Here is a 14,599-nt window from a genome sequence, read left to right as displayed (position 1 = left end):
GAGCTTACCATAAAGTCCAAATCAATAAGGGGTGCAATTATATACAAATTCCAAATCCGGACGGAGGCGGTCTGTCGGTGACGTCAAAAAATGGGCGGTCCGCACCGGTCGCGAGGACGAAGGGAAGTGAACAGCCAATGAGCGAAATGAAGCCTCGCGTCATCATTTTGACGTGGACTTGGGGACCGTATAGCAAAGTAAAAAGTGTTTGTAACGTGTTGAAAAATGTTTAACTACTATTGATCATTATCAAATTGTGTTGGCACAAGTTTTCAAACGTTTATTAAGGAATACGGCACAATATAAACGTATTTTTCTCGTTATTGTTTTGAAAGAAAGCTAAATTTAGCGGGACGGTACGTGGTGGCGCTAAGTACAACCCCGTTTCAAGCAGTTAATGTTTTCATATCTCCCCCACTATACAAACCTAAACGGCGCAACTTTCGAAGTTGTTGGCTCAGTCGAGCGCAATCGTGGCGGAGGTCAACTGTACCAGTAGTTAAGAGCAGCAGCGGCTCATCGGCGTTATCCGAGGCTCAGCGCGCGCTGGTGCTCGCCTTTATGGACGAACATCCCCAGCTCGTGGCGAATGCCATCGAGCTGCGGCACGGCGTCACCATCACCGACCGGTGGCGGCTGTGGCAAGAGCTCAGCGACGCGCTGATCAACCATGAAGTGCCTGCGCAGGAATGGCAGGCTTGGTGGCGCAGGCCGGTGCACGAGGCCCGCCGTGACACCGCCGCCATCAGAGACGCACAAACGGGAGTGACCGTCGAATGGCACGGGCAATTCGTTCTGTGACATTAGTGTATATTTTCAGGGGCACTGGAGGGGGTTGGCTGCCTGGCTTCCGCGGCCGGGTTCTACAGTTGACTGGGATGACACGCTTCAGTGGCGTTTTTGGTCTCACCTATCAACAGGTAAGCACTCTGCCACCGCAGTATCACGGATTCCTGAGCGGTACCATGACAGAGTTTGATATCTGAAGGGGTGCCTTTAGCAGAACCTTGTTACACGGGAATAAAGCGCACGAGAAAGTATTCAAAAGTGGGTAGGTTTAACTAAAATCTCAGTTTGCAGCCCTTGCAGTACAAGGGGTATTAATTTATCATAAAACACGCAATGACTGCGGGCAAGTGCATGCACTAAAATGGTAATACATGACATCAATGACCACTGAATAGCTGCAGAACATTTCCGCAGATGTTTAGTACTGAAAGTTGCAAAATAGCCAGAGTAACGAATACCCACTTTCTGAAAGATCATGCTTACTACACTTTCCAGCAGGCGAATGTTCCCACTGCTGCAGTGGAAATGGATGTGGAGGCCACTGAAGCGGCTGAAGATGGCAGTGACACAGTAACACGCAAGCATCTGAGAACTTAGTGCTTTATTGAGTGCAGGACTGGAACCTTGAGCAGGGCGACAAGGTGCTCAAGGTGAGTAGACACTTTGTTTACATTTTACATAAGGGGCATAAGCATTCTCCATGTTCTATTATGATGACTGAAACCAACTTGGGCTGTAAACAAGAACCATGCATTGTATTGAGGGCATGGTATCGGGTATCTGCAATGATAAACTGCCGGGCAAAAGGTTGGTTAGCCCTGGGGCTCTTTTATGGTGAGAGATGCATTTGAGGACATTAATAAAGAGCAGTTTCAACAAATGTTTGTAGGTCCGCACGAGGAGGGCATAGCTTGTACACAAAGCTTCCCACTTTCAAAGGATGCCATCAGGCCAGTTGATCTTCAACTGAGGGGAAATTGTTGTGCCCGTTGCAATTCTTGGCAGCAGGAGCAGCTTCCAGCCACGAGATGGTTAAGGGTTTACCGGCAGCTCACTTAAACATTTACATCATGATGATTCATCGCAGGTGCTGTGGGAGATGAAAAATCAACCACCCGCATCGCTTCTGCAGCACGGCGTGTGGCAGCGGCACAGGAGAAGGCGGCAGCGGTGCAGGAGGGCACTGGCCATGGCTGAGGGCTTTCTGCGAGAAAGGGATACGTAGTTTAGTTTAATTTTTCGTCATGTGTTCAATGTTTTTTTCTTGTCATCATTCATTAACGATTTGTCGGTTTTAATGTGTTTAGGTGCTGCTTTTCATGTTGAATTTTATATGCTTCGGGAGACATATACATAGTTTAGTTTGTTTTTCGCCATGTTTTCAACTTTTTATCATTCATAATTGGTTTAGTGTTTTTGATATGTTTACGTGTTGCTGTTCATGACACGTCACCACGACCGTCGACGGAGTTGGCATATTACTAGATTACTAGATTACATATTACTAGATTTAGGTTAGCATTTACTTTGTACAAGGAGTGCAGCATTTTTTATGTTCGATATATGCATTTCTCAATGTATGTTCGAGCTGTTCTAGTGGCAGTGTTTTTTACCCACATTTCAAACGTGTCTAGTCATTCACACGGAGACCACGAGTCTATGTATAGTTGACATTTTCTGTTAATTTTTCTGTGATATTTGTATTGTCCCACTGTGTTTTCTAGCTCACTGTGATTTTTATTCAGCATTACCACATAGTGTAGTAATGTGATATCTTTTTGCATCACACTGTTTTGCAGTTCACTGGGATATTTTCATTTCAGCACAATGAGGCTAAGATGCAACAACTACATTCTGAATATTGTTTGGGAGTGCTAAGCTAGTAAGTGGTCATCTCGCACAGTTTCACAAAGGAAAATGGTCATCACAGCAACATGCCAGCGATTGATTTCATCTCGTTTTCATTGTAAACGACTCTTTGCGGGAATAAATTTCGAATGTGGTATGGTTTGGGAGCCGCAAGATGGCTGAGCGAATTATTCATGCTGTATGTTATCAAAACAACTCGCCTGTTGTTTGCCGTCTTGATTTGCGTATTTTTTAGCATTGCAGCATGACTGCAGTCGTGAATTCAAATTAAATGTTATTTCAACATTCACACAATGTTTAGGACAATGAGCAAAAAAACAGCACAACTTGACGAGCACAATTGCTCGTCAAGCCTGGCGTGCACAATTGAATGCTTGTAGTCAGTCACTATGAAAAGATATGGACTTATGTATCATCTGTTCATACAACATGTTACTAATGGAATCTCGTTTTTTATGCGTTCTGGTGAAAAGAATTTTGAGACGTTGCTGCATTGTTCGCACAATTTTGTGATAGCAACATTCAGCACACAGTGCCGCTCATATATGCTTGCTCCAATCTAGTCTGTTGTGACTGTGATCGCTAATATAGAAAAGGGTGTTTCTGTTGCATATTTCATGTGCCATTTAAAGAAAATGCAGCATTTTGACATTGCCACCTTGCTTCATATTGAAGCACAAGTAAGTACTTTGTGTATTCAAATGTGGCAAACACAGCCCTTTCATGTCTGGATGCACTAGAATCAGTGTAAATAAATTATGTGTGGGATATGAAAACATGAAAACTCACCGTTCCTGTGTACTTCAAAAAAGGTCCAAGACAGCGCTGCTGCCGTCTCTGAGCAGCACGTTGCGTGGTGTGAGCATATAGCTCCCCCTTGGCTCTCCATCGTCATCCTCAGCTGGTGGCATGTCCACGACATACTCGTCCAAGGTCCAGTCGCCTGCATGCAACGCAATGTTGTGGAGAGCAAAACAAGCATAGATGATTTGTGCTGCCCGAGCAGGGTTGTAGAACATCGTTCGAAAGTGGTGCAAGCAGCGGAACTTGCTTTCCAACACGGCGATACACCTTTACACAACATTGTGCATGGATGCGTGCTCCTTGTTGTATCGACCTTCGGAAGTGTTGCACGGTTGACTGCCAAGGACTGGAATTAGGAGCCATGGCTTGAGGGGATAGCCTGCGTCTCCTGCAATGTAAGCATAAAAGCTGAGTGCTCTGCCCAGATAGTACACATTAATACTTACCAAGCAGATATTCGCCAGGATGCAGATGTGCAGCTAGACGTGCACGCAGTGGGTTGTGTTCCCACACCCAGGAGTCGTGGCACGAATCTGGGAATCATGGGTCTATGACAATTATGCGCAGCCATGCTTTGCACATCTGCGATGAGGAGCGATATAAAATAGTACTGCATTTATACTCAGAATAAATCCCTTTTTTCTACGCATATGCAGGAAACAATACGTACTAGTACAGTCATTGGTACAAGGAGCTTCACTTAGAAGAAAACACAGGGTGTAGCACACTGAGGAGGGGGGAGGGTGGGGGCAACGACCCCACTTCTGCTGTACACATGGCTACGACTTCCACTGAATGATCGATAAGTGAAAAGCTACGCGTTGCTCTTGGGAAAGAACACTCGTAAATACCAAAGCCAGCTCGTGCAATTGTGATTGTAAGCACTTTCGTGTTGGAAATACTTCCCTGTCGTGTATATACTTCTGCTACGTCTGCTGCCCATATTACCGATTACCTCTAAAATGCACAATTCAATTGCGTATGCATGCCAGTGCAAAAACGGCAACTGGCTCACGCACAAAACACTCGCCACTTATTATTACCGAGGCCTTGCGAGCCACCATCTAGCTCGCACCCAATTCCCTGCAGGTTCTTTTTCATTCGTTGCATTATTACTTTTTCCAGCTTTGGCGTCACAACTGAACAATTGCTCCGAAGGGCGAGTAATAAACGATCCTAACAGTACTTACGATCATGACGTTCAGGACATAATGACCCCTTCTGGACATGAAGCTCGCCGTGTCGGCCAGTCTGAATCCCTCTGGCTTGCGAATGGTGACCAACGTGCCATCGGCACACGCCAGCACCCCTGGGATGCAACCGCGTAGCACAAACTCCACCTTTGCCTCATCCTTAGCAGCTGTTGTCAGTAGGAAGTCCGCCACCCTTTTTCTAGCAGCCACGGTAATGATCGCCTCCGTCACCTCGTGGATGGTGTTGCTCACCACCGGCTGAGACATGCCGATGTGTTTCTCGCGACCAATGCTCTTCTGGAAGCTACCGGTGGCGAAAAATCGCAACGCGCACAACACCTTTCTCTCTGTGGAAAGGCCACTGGCTCGCTGGCATCCGATGATAGGGTCAAGTTCGTCGCACAAGCTACGCACTGTTCGTTTGGACAGACGAAAACATCGCCGGAACTCTTCTTCGATGAACTCTTCAAATGCATCTTTTACCTCGCGTCGTCACCTCTGCTCGGTTAAAGCTACCGCACAGGCAAGGCGAAGTACCGTGTCAGTGGGAAACGCCATGTTGTCTAAGTGCCCCGGTGCCGAAACGTCGCGCATTTTTTCCATTTCAATCCAATCCAGGCCACCTTGCAGCCATTTCAATCCATCCGGTTGCTTTCGGACAGTCTCTCCGACCGTTCCTTCGCCTTTCTCCGAAAACTGAAAAAAAAAGAGTCACGTGACACCCCAGCCACGTCACTCATAACGTCACAGCATTCGTCACAGCTTGTATGGGCCAATCGCGTGCGACTCAATGGAAGAGACCGCCTTTGTCCGGATTTGGAACTTTTACATAATTGCGCCAAAGATTTCCCGGTTCATCGCATATACCATAGCCTAGTAAAAGCACGCAAACGCTGGGGATGAACGCATTGATGAAAGGTGCCGGTTATCTCCATCGCATGACGGATGCATGCGATAAGATGAGACCTGGAGTAAACGGCCCTTCAAGCAAGAAAAAAAAACTCCCAAGCATTTCCCCGAGGGTGAACATGGTTAAGTGCGAATACACGGGGTGATGCTATGAGGGGTATTTATTAATTCGCACTATTATATTTATTAATCACACTATGGTGCCTTTATGGTGTAATGGTTCCTGGGAATCGCAATTTGATCACACGGGGGAGTTTACGCTAACTCACTGGCGAATTCCAACGGATTTTAACTTTACTCCCCCTCACGACCCACTCTCGACGGGAGACTGAGAGAGAAGGCGGGCGCGCGAGAGAGAGGGGTGCGCGCGCAGCTGCAGCGAGCGAGGAGAGCGGAGGAGCGAGCGAAGGGGGAGGGGGTATAAAGCGCGTTACTGACACCGATATCAGCGTCGCGTCCGTGGCTTATTCGGTAGAGCGTCGCGCTGCGGCCCGCCGAGTCCTCTTTCTTTTAAAGGTAGAGAGAAGACTGCGGACGCCGCCGACGGCGGTGGATGGTTTGGGGTCGCTTATAAAGTGTATTCACACTTTAAAAATGTGCCGGCTATTCGCGCTTAACAAATGAGCGTTCGTGAGAGAGAGGGGCCTGGAGCTGTGTTGGGTGAACGACTGCGAACTTGGCCCATGAATGAGGGCGTCATTCGCAAGCGCTGACACCCATGCTGTCTCGACAGAAACGAAGAGACGCCTCGTGATGATGCCATGTTCTCTTCTAGAGCAATGACACCACAAAAACTCGTACGATACTTGGAGCAGCTGCGGTATTTTAAACTAACATTTTGTTGAGCCATGCCAGATTCAGTCCAAAAGAGTTATGGCTGAAGCCTCTTTGGTTGACATTGATTTTTGTTTCTACACCATCAATTGCTGAAGACCTGTGATGAAACTGATATTCTTGGTTAATATTCATTGTCTGAAAATGTCACCCTAACGTTGATACAGCTCATAACGTGCACACAACGGCCACCAACGACCCATCAACGAAGCAAAGCGGATGTCAAAAAGGTGACTCCCATAGTAGAGTACAAATGGTACTCTAAATCGTTACCTCCTTTTTTTTAAACACAAACGTGACACGTGACACTAGCTATTCTCGGTTGAGAAAGATTTTACTGCTGTAAACCTGTGGCTGCCGCGCAGCGAAAGTATAGTTTGACGCCGAACTCACTGCCCCACCAGAATTTTTCTTTCTCGTGTTGTAAAAATGTTGCTCTAAATTCCTTGGCCGTGATAACCTAGTACGACTATTGCGCGCGTGCCTCAACAATGCTGCGACATCACATAGACTGTGGAAGCTGCAATGCATTATAAATAAAAGTTAGACCAGGGGACTCGTCTGGTACTTTAGTGAATATAACGTGTTCAATTGCTTGAGTACTTCTCCTAAAATGCGTAGAATGTTTCAGTAAGAAGTAATTAAATGCTAACGTTTGATGTTTGATCAGGGAGTCTGGCGCAAAACTTCAACAATCACCAAGTGACAATTTGCCTCAAAATAAAGGTAGGTGTGGGTAGAGTATCAAAATGTGCGCACCTGTGTGCATAGAGTTTGAAATATTACCATGAAATTGTGAGAAGTGTGAGTGTAAATCTAAAGAAAATAAATTGTGTGAAAGAATAGATTTATCGCTTAATAGCTGACTGGGTTAGTTCGTTATTCAGGCTCAATCTAAGCAACGTAGACAACAGCACGATGATGAAAAGCAAACGCACAAAAAAAGCGCCGACTCCCAACTGAATTTTCCTTTACATGGTAACGTCATATAAATAGTATGGCCCAGAACTGTTACAGATGCTTCCCATTCGAGCTTTTTGTTCAAAAATGACTCCGAATTCTCAAGAGGTGCTTTTGTTAATGAATGATATTGGGCTGTTTTTGGCACTGATTTGTTGTACGATGGTCATTTCCCACTTACGTAAAATGGACATCGCCTGCATAGGCTTCATAATCACGGTTCAAATTCGCAAACGTTAGTTAAAGGGAGCCTAAGGGCAATTACGAAGTCCACGTGAAACCTTGACATAGCGTCCTAGAAACCTCGTTGTGCTTGTTTTGCGCCAAAGAAATGCCTACAGCTTGAACAGAAAGTCATGGTTTAGTGGTCTGCACATGGTTACTGCCATTCAAATCACCAGCCTTGTAAAATGACTTCCAGACGTAAAGTTTGCTTTACCTCAAAGTTTGACAGCTGGCGCAATGGAACAAGGAACTTTGGCAGAGCACAGCCCGACGAAGCAGAAGCCACATTATTCTCCAGGGTAAGGCAAAAAAGTTTTTTTTTAAAGACGATAGTCTTTCTTGGGGGATCTTCAACGAAAAAAATTTGGTCTGTCTGTCTGTACAATTCTCTGTTTGTCCATCCTTAACGATACTTCAAACGGCTACAAACAATTTTCTAGAGCAGAACATCAAATAAACGTTTTGTTCACTCTCTTCAGACGCAAGACTATCGTCTTCCGACAACATTTGCAGTTTAACGTGCAGATCCGGGGGCATTTTTTGTTTCTTTCAACCAAACTAAAACGCACAAATTTTTTGTTATTTCATCTTGTGATGAAATGCCCTTTTATGCAACCGATAGTTCCGAACCTTGCGAATAATTTTGCTGAGGCCTTGTTACGTCGTCAGGCTTGTGTTCTAGAACAACCCATTAATGGTACGAATCGTGTTCTGAGTTTGCCTTCTTATATTGCTGATACAATTCTACGCATAATATTTTCATTTTCAGGCGTCAGCACGTATTCGCCCTTCATGAATATCTCACTTGAAATGTTATTGTAATTAAGTATTCATACAAATGGCCAGAGAAAATTTCAATGACGAGTTTCTGCCTGCCATTGTTAGGAATACTGTTATGCGAAACGCACCTTGTGTCTCTGGAAAAAGGATTACATTTTTATTAAAAACAGCAATTTAGTGGGATGGGCCTATAGGTCTTTCGCGTGGAGACGTTGAACCCCGAGTTTTATTATAGCCAGACACAGTATTCACTGAAACGCCTTGCGCTCTGTGATGTTGTTTTTATATATGGTTCAGAAGCATCTGAGTGTCTTTAAATATACCAATAGTAGTTGTAAGAATTATCAGGAGAGGAATCGCAACAAACTTGAACTAGTATTGACGGTGGTTGTGTGATTCAGCGGGGAGTACCGACCAGCTCGAACACTGCCGCTGTTAAGTTTCTTCACTTTTGCCCATAGAATCACACATAAAAGTATATTGGGGAGAAACAATAATGGGGTAATTGTCCTTGCCACGCCATTGCACAGCGAGAACAATACATCCCAAGACAAGTTTACAGGCACCCACCTCCTTTTCGATGCGATCTTTGAGAGATGAAACTAGCTTGTGTGCTACAACAAACTTCTATCATACATTTGAGCTTGTAACTTTACTATATTTTTTATTGCCCCACAGAACCTGTTTGCGGCAAATTAATTTTTGGTATGCAGTTCTAACAATGAAGCTTTAAGCTATTCGTGATTTTAACTTGGTCATGCAATGCTCCACAGGTTAATATGCGACCCGAAAATCGGGTGAGGTACTACCAAGTGCAGCAGGTGCCCGGGATAAATTAGTACGTCTTCTCGGCGAAGCGTAGCATGTGAAACACGGGGAATAAAGAGAAATCAAAGGTAGGGAAATAAAAAGAGATGGCAAAAATCTTACAAGAAAAGTAGGCGATGGAAGCCACTGGGGAAGATTAAGCCAAAGAAAAGAGCGTCCTTTCTTCAACTTATTTTTCCACGGTGATTTCATTGCGTCGCCTATTTCTTTGTAACATGCACCAACTAGCCCAACAAGAAGTTTTACTAGAGAGCAGGAAGACGATAAAGAGAGAAAAGAAAGTACAGATTTATAAAGGAAGTAAGGGCATAAAAAATGGAAGCAAAGCGAAATGATTAGTAAGAGACAGGAAGATATAGAAGCAGACACGAAAAAGAGAAAGAAAAAGAACAAAGTGCAACACAGAAAGAAGAGAGAAATAAATATAAACAAGGAAAGGAACTACAGAAAGAATGAAGCGGCGAGAGATAGAGAGCAAGAAGAATGAAGAACAGAAGGAGTGAAAAAAGGTAGAAATAAAAAGAGAGACAGGATTTTAAGGAGACAGATATAAAGAAGACATACAACAAACACAGAGAAAGAAAGAAAAAAAATGGCCTCGTATCTGCATGTTTCACTAAAGATACTGTCAATGGACGGTAGTCTTGCGTGTGTAAAGAGTGAAAAAAAAAACGTTTATTTGATATTCTGCGTGAGAAAATCGGTGAATTGTATTCTAGCAGCGCTGCGTTTCAGATTCTCGATCCGCGCGGAAAAGGCGAACGAGCGCATCGAGGCACGTTAGACACGAGCGCTATCCGGCAGCTATCTTCGAAAACGAAGAAAGGCGTGCGCGCCCACGGAGAAAGATGCACTCCTGTATCGGAGGCGACAAGGTGTAGAACGAAAAGCGACGGTCAGGTGCCTCCACCGTGTCGTCTTAGCAAAACGTTGAAAACACTTGCCTTTTTGAGCATCGCGTTGCGCTGTCAGCGCAGCGTGATAAACGCTACGGTCCTTAGAATTACTTATGTGTGCCTTCTCTAGTATAAAGCCACATATACAAAATATTGAAGTGTTGTTATGGTGCCCCAGTTGTGCGCAATTGCTTTTTAACTGACAATCGCACAAGAATGAACACTGAAACTTGAGCGATATTGGTGGGCGCTGAGGTTGGGGTTGGCCGTTTGGGATATCGCTCTATGTCGTTTGGGGTATCGTTACGGCGGACAGACAGAACAAAAGTTTTGCGCCGAAGTACCCCAATACACTATCGTCTTTGAAAACGTGAAGAACGCTTGAGCCTCGCCTTAAAGAGATGGATGCGATAACCTAATGGGACCCAACGTTACTAGAATAAACTTTGGTGGGATCCTGGTCGCATCAACTCTAAAATTGCAAGTGTAGGTCCTCTTATGGGTAGACACCTAAACCACACTGCAAGGGTGGGAACATCTACAGGCCTTACAATTGTCCTTTCAAAGTACGTGAAATGTCTAGTGCAAGTACAGTGTTGTCTCCGACCTAATTAATTGTTTTGCTTGTTGGCGAGCTATGCATTACGTATCGTGAAGGCAACTCCGCACCTGCACACGTTGTTGAGGCTGTTTTTTATACTGCTCGATATTATTCAAAGTCTTTCTCTAATGTATAGGCTCTTGAACGAAGTATTTGTCACTCGAACTTCGTGGTTTTGTGATCTTACATTTTCTTCCACGCACTATTACCTCGGTTACACTCCAATAATGCTTTGTTTAAAACAGTTTCGAGGACGGGTGTATTTCTGGGGTTAAACGCTTGCTTGCCACGCACGTTCGATTCGAAGTCAAACAGAAGATTTTCAACGATTTCTTTATTTGACTGCTTTAAAGTTTGCGCTCGCAAAAAAAAAAACGTTGATTTTTCGCTCACTACCAACATGGCCAATGCCAGCCAGAAAACTTCTGCGAAACGAGCTGTTACGGTGACGTAGCCAGGGGTGGCGCACTTGGCAAGGGTAATTTTTTATAGCGTGATTGTTCAGGCGTCATACGTTAATCAATTGGCGTGAAGCATGGTAAAAGCATAATAACAAAAATATTCACGCGTAGAATTCTAATCTGTTATGTTGCAGTTTAAAGAGAGGTTTTTTCGTCTACAACCATGTTGCCCTTTGGAATTCTGCAATTTCAATCCGATGCTGTCAGTTAGCGATGAACTTTGTAAAGTATCATTAAACACTTGAATCAACGCCGCTTGTTGTGCAGATAATTGTTAATGACTAAGCGGTAAATGTTGATTGGACATTGAAAAGGCCCCAGTCAGCGTTCATGGATGCTACTTCAACTAATCTGTTATGTTGCAGTGTGAAGAGAGGTTTCTTCGTCTACAACCATGTTGCCCTTCAGAATTCTACAATTTCAATCCGAGGCTGTCAGTTAGCGATGAACTTTGTAAAATATCATTAAACACTTGAATTGACACCACTTGTTGTGCAGATAACTATTAATGACTAAGCGGTAAATGTTGATTGGACATTGAAAAGGCCCCAGTGAGCGTTCATGGATGCTACTTTATAAAGAGAGTGACAGCAGTCAGCACTAAATATATACATGTGAAACATCATTTTAAAGGTTACTGCGATGTAATAGGTTGATTGTGTGTCAAGAAGGGAAGAATTTTGGAATTGGGTGGCTTCATGTAACAAAAAGATCAGAAAGTACTAAATGAAGCCGGAGCCTAATCTTCTTGGAATACTTGTACTCGACTAAAAAAGATTAGAACTCGATCCTGTTCAGGCAGTGCCAGAAAAAAAACTACCCTGAGGACACACGAAAAATAGTACGAAAGTACATATATTGCTATATAGACAAAAAAAGAGACCATGCCCAACATTGCTATCTTGAAAATTTCTAAAGCTACCGATACCAAACCTATCAGAAACGCCCTGCTAGTTAAAAAAAAAAAACACCAACTCTTTTTATTTTAGATCAACTATCTATCAACTATCTATCTATCTATCTATCTATCTATCTATCTATCTATCTATCTATCTATCTATCTATCTATCTATCTATCTATCTATCTATCTATCTATCTATCTATCTATCTATCTATCTATCTATCTATCTATCTATCTATCTATCTATCTATCTATCTATCTATCTATCTATCTATCTATCTATCTATCTATCTATCTATCTATCTATCTATCTATCTTAGCTCTCCTTGCTGTTCAGATAAAGGTGTCGATACCTAACTTGGTATGGCATAACATGACGGTATGAAGAACATACGTGACTAGTCATAAGATGAAAATCAGGAATTGTATATCTTGAATGTCATGATTTACGTTTCATGTTCCTGCAGCTCTGCGGTGGTTTCGTTCACATGGCATGTTGCAAAACTGTTATGGTATCGCGTGATTGCATGTCGAACACAAGCGACAGACCTTAACATGAAACTAATGACATGCGTGACATGTAACAACATGACTACATGCCCCACTCATGATCAGCTGGCGGCCATTTTGCTAGTTTTTCTTATACCAAATTTGGTATTACGGGACGTGAATGGATGACAAAGGTATGTTGCTGGTGCAAACATGATAGACATGAGATGCATGTCATGTAATATGACTACATGCTACGCTCAGGATGCACTCCCGGCCGTTTCGCTAGCTTCACATGTACAAGCTCGGTATTACGTGACGCGAACGACCAACATAGGTAATTGACACATCCTAACATGATAATCACACGACATGCGTGTCATGTAACGACATGACTACATGCCACATTGATGGTGCGCTCGCGGCCGTTTCGCTAGCTTCACATATGCCAAATTTGGTATTATGAGACGCCAATGGATGACGAAGGTATGTGACCGATGCCAACGTGACAATCATGAGATGTGTGTTATGTGATAACATGACTACATGTCACACTCGAGGCGCCAATACATTTCGACGTGACGTGGCGCGCGTGCTCGCCGGCATTCATTTCGTCGCGTCATGCCGGCGTTGACATGTCAGACGCCGGTCCTTCCAGATACTCGTTGGTGTGCGCCGCACTGCGTTGCTTTGACGCATGCGCGTTCAGCGCGCCCAGCGTCCCTCAATCACAAAAAGAGGGAGATGCAGTTTTGTCTTGGTAACGCTTCGGCGCGAAAGGCAGCATGTCGCATTTCGCGATGCAGTTTTGTCTGGGTAACGGACCGGCGTGAAATGCAGCATGTCGCATGTCGCACCGGTTGCCGTCGGGCCGTGCGGACGGACGCTGGTTGCGCCTGGCGTCAGACTATAGAGTGCTCGCGTTTTGCTAATGTAGAGTCACCGTGCCCAGCGTGTGCGCGCGTCAACGCTACATTGGAGAATATTGGACCCTTCATGATGTGCTCACGGCTGTTTCACTAACTCCACATATACCGAATTCGGTGTCACGTCACGTCAATAGATGACGAAATATATGACTGGTGGGAATATGATAATCCTGATACGGTTTCATGTAAGAACATGACAACATACCACGCTCATAGCGTGCTCACGGTCGTCTTGCTATTGGATTAGATTCGACAAACTTTTATTTGGTCCTCCAAAACACAGATCACTGTGTTGCGGGCAGCTCCCACGTGGGGACTGAGATGCCAAGCTCCTCAGCCGCCTCGCGGGCTTGGTGGACAGCCCAGAGCTGATCTGCCAAGGATGAGCTGCGGATTGCCACCTCCCATCTGGCAGACGTGATGTTCGATATATGAGCGAATTTGGTGCACTGCCAGAGCATGTGTTATAATGAAGCTATTTTCCCACAATGTGGACAAAGATTACTTGGGTATAGGTCAGGGTACATGATGTGTAACATTTTCAATGTAGGGTACATCCGCGTTTGCAAAAGCCTCAATGTAAGTGCTTGGGGCCGGGTTAGATTTTTGTGAGGTGGAGGGAAAATCCTTCTAGACAGGTAGAAATGTTTGGTGAGCTCGTTATATGTTGTAAGAATTTCCCGGTTATCCCCTTCGCCGGTAGAACGCATCCCCGGGGAGGCGCGGTTGGAGAGTTCTCGCGCCGCCTCGTGTGCTGCTTCGTTGAGATTGGGAGGGGAATCGTTGATTTGTCCAAGGTGAGCTGGGAACCAACTCAGCAGATGATGTGTTATGTTCTTGCCTTGCAGTATTTTCAGCGTTTGTTCACAGACCGTCCCCTTGGCAAACGCCCGTAGTGCTGCCATGGAATCACTGTAGACGACTTCAATGTTATCCATCTTGAGTGCCAAGGCGATGGCCACTTGTTCCGCAATGATTGGGTCTTTCGTCCTGACCGTCGCTGAGTTGACGACATGGCCAGCCCCATCGACTACCACTGCCACAAACGCTTTCCCATTGGCGTAGGAAGCCGCGTCAACAAATACGACCCCTCGTTCCTCGTTTGAGACTTGATGAAGTATAGTCCTGGC

At 44.7% G+C, this 14,599-nt stretch overlaps 2 long non-coding RNA genes across 2 annotated transcripts; one reads left to right on the top strand and one right to left on the bottom strand.

The window, feature by feature from the left end:
• Positions 1-832: 832 nt before the first annotated feature.
• Positions 833-2,008, top strand: LOC142803240 (uncharacterized). Its single transcript, XR_012894022.1, has 3 exons — positions 833-920; positions 1,285-1,439; positions 1,877-2,008. It is a non-coding gene; the product is annotated as an uncharacterized LOC142803240 (long non-coding RNA).
• Positions 1,372-4,120, bottom strand: LOC142803239 (uncharacterized). Its single transcript, XR_012894021.1, has 2 exons — positions 3,448-4,120; positions 1,372-1,993 (listed from the first exon to the last, which is right to left on the bottom strand). It is a non-coding gene; the product is annotated as an uncharacterized LOC142803239 (long non-coding RNA).
• Positions 4,121-14,599: the final 10,479 nt, after the last annotated feature.

This window comes from Rhipicephalus microplus, chromosome 3, assembly GCF_043290135.1.
Source record: "Rhipicephalus microplus isolate Deutch F79 chromosome 3, USDA_Rmic, whole genome shotgun sequence".
In the NCBI taxonomy this organism is placed as follows: Eukaryota; Metazoa; Arthropoda; class Arachnida; order Ixodida; family Ixodidae; genus Rhipicephalus; species Rhipicephalus microplus.
The sequence above is the reverse complement of the archived record's forward strand: the minus strand, read 5'-3'. Positions and strand labels throughout refer to the sequence as shown.